Source organism: Macadamia integrifolia, unplaced genomic scaffold (genome assembly GCF_013358625.1).
Source record: "Macadamia integrifolia cultivar HAES 741 unplaced genomic scaffold, SCU_Mint_v3 scaffold2364, whole genome shotgun sequence".
NCBI classification, from domain to species: domain Eukaryota; kingdom Viridiplantae; phylum Streptophyta; class Magnoliopsida; order Proteales; family Proteaceae; genus Macadamia; species Macadamia integrifolia.
The window spans coordinates 1-4,649 of NW_024868660.1; the positions used below are offsets into that span (position 1 = coordinate 1).

The following is a 4,649-nucleotide window of genomic DNA, read 5'->3' on the forward strand; positions in this document are numbered from 1 at the left end:
GCTTGCGTCTTTAAATTCTTAGATGACGAATGGTTAGGACGTTATTTTAGATACATATGTTTAGGATAGTAATTAGAATTAGATCACAATCATTAATCGGTTCACTTTCGCATTATTAAAAGTAGCAAAAAAAAAAAAAATAAAGTGGTTTCTCTCTTTTTGTTCAACTCGTAGCTACATTGATCCGTACGCTTGCGATTACATTTTAAAATCTCAAACAAGTTTTTGGCACTGTTGTCGGGGAGACAGTTCTATGTTATTTTTCACTTTCTTTTGGTAAATCGGAGTGCTTTATTTGCTTTGTTTTGTTTTTTTTTTTATTGAATTCCTGAGAAAAACAACTTGTAATAATAGTTGTATCGGTGGTCGCCATGCCTCACAGTATGATAAAGATAGGTTTCACCCTATAGTAGTACCTTAGAAATTGATCTGAGCAACCCTGGATCACTGCTGGTAAGCTCCCAAAAAGCCAAAAAAAAAAATCAAAAAAATCATAAAAAAAGTTTTTCTATCCATTCTTTTATGCCTGTCTTACTCTAGTTATGGGTAGTTTTCTGTTGCATGAGTTTTAGGTGGGTATGTAATACTAAGAATCAGTTAGAAAGAAGAGATCCAACAAGTAGTGACCCTATATGTTTGCTCTCTTTAAAACCTTTCAATATGGGAGACCAACATCAAAACCCTTCACCTAAATCTCTAAAAGATAGGTTCCACCCTGCTAGAATAGCCCAACCTTCCTGCATAGTTCTACCACAAGCCCAGGGCAATAATTTTGAACTCAAATCTCAATACATCACTATGTTGCCCCACTTCCATGGGTTGACCTCTGAGGATGCATACCTATTTCTAAGGGAATTTGAAGAGGTATGTGTTCTAATTAAGATCCAACAGCTTTCTGATGATGTTGTTAAGCTTATGTTTATCACTTTTGCATTAAAAGACAAAGCTAAGAAGTGGTTGTATGGGTTACCCACAAATTCCATAACCTTATAGGAACAGTTCATAGTTGTTTTCCTTAAGAAGTTTTTCCCAACTCACAAGATCAGTAAGCTTAGAAGTGATATCCTTTAGTTTAGGCAAAAGCCTGGTGAGTCCTTTTTCAAACTTATGGAGAGATTCAAGGATCTACTCCAAGAATGCCCTCACCATGGCCTAGACTTATGGCATTTATGTCAAATAATTTATGAGGGTATTGATTATCCAACTAAACAAATGATAGAGTCTATGTGGCCTGAGGGATTCACATCCTTTACAGATGAAGGACAGGCATGGGAATTCTTACTTGACTTAGCTGACAAAACTTATGAGTGGGAATCAACCCAAGAGAGTGAAAGAATTATAGGAGGAAAAGGATATTTTATGGATGGTATAGTAGCTAAGGAAGCCCATTTGAATAGCCTAATTAAGAGGACTGAGGTTATTGTTCCTAGAGAGCCATCATCACTCAATTTGGTTAAGATTTGTGTTTGGTGCTAGTCCCCTGGACATGTCATAGAAGAATGCCCCAACACCTCTGGAGGCACTTCTAATGATAGTATTAATGCCTTATACCAGAATAATCCATATAGTAACACCTACAATCCAGGATGGAGAAATCACCCAAATTTCTCTTGGAATCAGGGCAACCAAGCAGGGCCTTCCAATTTTCATAATTAAGGTCAAAATGGACCCCAAAGACCTCCCTTTGCACAACAATATTTTTCCCAAAATACTTTTCCTAGGTCAAATGTAGGACCTTAGGCTAGTTTTCCTAGGGCCCCTCTCCTATCATCTTATCACCTAGGTTTACCAACACTGGAGAGTTAAGTAGAATAAGTGACTTGAAAAAAAATATGGCCCTCCTCATGACAAGCCATCAAAATTCTATGAGAGAACTCACCCAAGTTATCTCAATTATGCGTGAGAGGGAGAAAGGAACTTTACCCAGTCAACCAGAGCCTAACCCAAGGCATCATCAGCTTGTTAGTTCACAAGCACCAACTAATGCACCACTAAATATAGTACAAGGTCAGAACCAACAAGGGCCCTCTAACCAATGTAATGTTGTTTATGCCCTTAGGAGTGGTAGAGAGTACCAACAGAGCATTCCTAAATCTTCCCCATCTATTACTCCTGTTAACTCTCCTTCAGTTGAGGACACAAGTGTGCCTCTTGTTTTAGGTTCGTCTGATGAACCTAAAGATTCTTTTAAAATTAAAGATGATTTGGTTGAGGAAACCAAAAATGATTCTTCTAAAAAAGGGTAAATCCCTAACAATCCCTATGTTCCTCTTGTTACATTTCCTGATCGCTTGATAAACAAAAAGAAGATTGCTTCCTGGATAAAATTTTAGAAGTCTTCAAAAAGGTAGAAGTGAATATCCCTCTTTTGAATGCCATATCCCAGATTCTTGCCTATGCAAAGGTACTGAAATATTTGTGTACTCACAAACGTATCACTAGTGTGCCCAAAAAAGCGTTCTTGGTAGGTAACATCAGTTCCATAATTACTCAGCCTATAGCAGCCAAGTATAAGGATCTAGGGAGCCTTACCATATCTTGTGTCATAGGCAACACCTACATTGAGCATGCCTTACTTGACCTTGGCGCAAGTGTGAATCTTTTACCTTACCATGTGTATAAGCAACTAGGATTGGGAGAATTGAAAGCCACTGGAACTACTCTTCAATTGACAGATAGGTCTATTAAGATTCCTAAAGGGATGGTTGAGGATGTCTTACTAAAGGTGGGGGAATTTATCTATTGATTTCATTGTGATAGATACTAAGCCCTTCTCAACCAAGGATGAAATCCCAATAATTCTAGGAAGACCATTCTTGGCTACCAGTAATGCATTAATCAACTGTCGGAATGGTTTCCTAAGGTTATCTCTTGGTAACCAAACTATTGAGTTTAACATGTTTAGGATAGGTAAGCAACCACATATGGAAGAAGAGATCAATATGCTTGAGGATACTCTGGATTTTTTTGATGATTTTGTTACCAACTTTGATGTTGATTTTGATTCAAAATTCCAAGAGTATATGGATGAGTTGGATGATGATAGTAAAAATTTCTTTTCTGAAGTCTTGAGTCTTCACACACCTATGGGGCCCTTAGGACCCCTTTCTAATTCCATTCCCAAACCTTCCATAGTTGAACCCCCTAAGCTAGATCTTAAAGAGTTGCCATCTAATTTGAGGTATGCTTTCCTAGGGCCTGACCAGAATCGTCCTAGAATAATTTCTTCAAATTTGACTTCTAGCCAGGGAGAGGAGTTACTTAAAGTGTTAAAAGATAATAAGGAAGCCCTAAGTTGGACCATGGCTGATATCAAAGGTATAAGCCCTTCTATTGTGCAACATCATATATATCTTATGGAGGATTCCAAATCATCCACAAAACTTGAAAGAAGAGCTAACCCAGTGATGATGGAAGCTATTAAGAAAGAGATCCTAAAGTACCTGGATCATGGAATAGTTTATCCTATTTCTGACAGCCAATGGGTTAGCCTAGTTCACGTAGTGCCAAGAAGTCTGGGGTGACTGTAGTTCCCAATGCCAATAATGAACAAATTCCAATCCGTGTCCAATCAGGGTGGAGAGTGTGCATAGACTACAGAAAACTTAATGGGGCAACCTAGAAGGACCACTTCCCATTGCCATTCATTGACCAGATGTTAGAGAGGTTAGTTGGACATGAATACTATTATTTTCTTGATGGATATTCTAGCTATAACCAGATCCCAATTGCTTTAGAGGACAAACATAAGACCACTTTTGCATGCCCATATGGAACATTTGCTTACAGGCGTATGCCCTTTGGGCTTTACAATGCCCCTGCTACGTTCCAATGATGCATGATGAGCATGTTTTTTGACATGGTCGAAAAATTCTTAGAAGTATTTATGGATGACTTTTCAATTCATAGGAATTCCTATTCTGAATGTCTTCATCATCTTTCCCTAAAAGGTGCACATCTAAGAATTTGGTTTTGAATTGGGAGAAATGCCATTTTATGGTTAAATCCGGTATTGTTTTATTCCCAAGTCAAGCACTTTTTCTAGGATGATCCTTATTTGTTTAAGATATGTCCGTATCAGATTATCCGACGATGTGTTCCTGATTATGAGCAATATTCTATTCTCTCTTTCTGTCATGATCATGCATGTGGTGAACACTTTCGACCTAATAAGACTACCACAAAGGTTCTCCAATGGAGATTTTATTGGCCCACTCCTTTTAGAGATGCTTTTGATTTTTGCAAAGCTTGTCCTGCCTGCCAGTCTTTTGGCCGTATCAATAAGAGGAACATGATGCCCCTCAACCCTATTTTGGTAGTTGAGATCTTTGATGTATGGGGCATCGATTTTATGGGACCATTCCCTAATTCCTTTGGAAATTTATACATACTTTTGGCCCTTGATTATGTTTCTAAATGGATAGAGGCCACACCTTATAAATCTAATGACCACAAAGTGGTGGTTCAGTTTCTCAAAGAGAACATTTTTTCCCGCTTTGGTGCACCACGTGTAATAATTAGTGATAGGGGTACTTATTTTTGTAATCGTCCTTTTGAGGCCTTAATGAAAAAGTATGGAATCACCCATAAGTTATCTATCCCTTATCACCTTCAAACTAGTGGCCAAGTGGAGGTGTCTAATAGGCAGA

The 4,649-nt window shown here is 38.1% G+C and overlaps 1 non-coding gene across 1 annotated transcript; it reads right to left on the reverse strand.

Annotated features, from left to right (window-relative positions):
• Positions 1-1,047: 1,047 nt before the first annotated feature.
• Positions 1,048-1,154, reverse strand: LOC122066368. The gene has a single exon (XR_006136340.1). It is a non-coding gene; the product is annotated as a small nucleolar RNA R71 (small nucleolar RNA).
• Between the last annotated feature and the right edge of the window lie 3,495 nt (positions 1,155-4,649).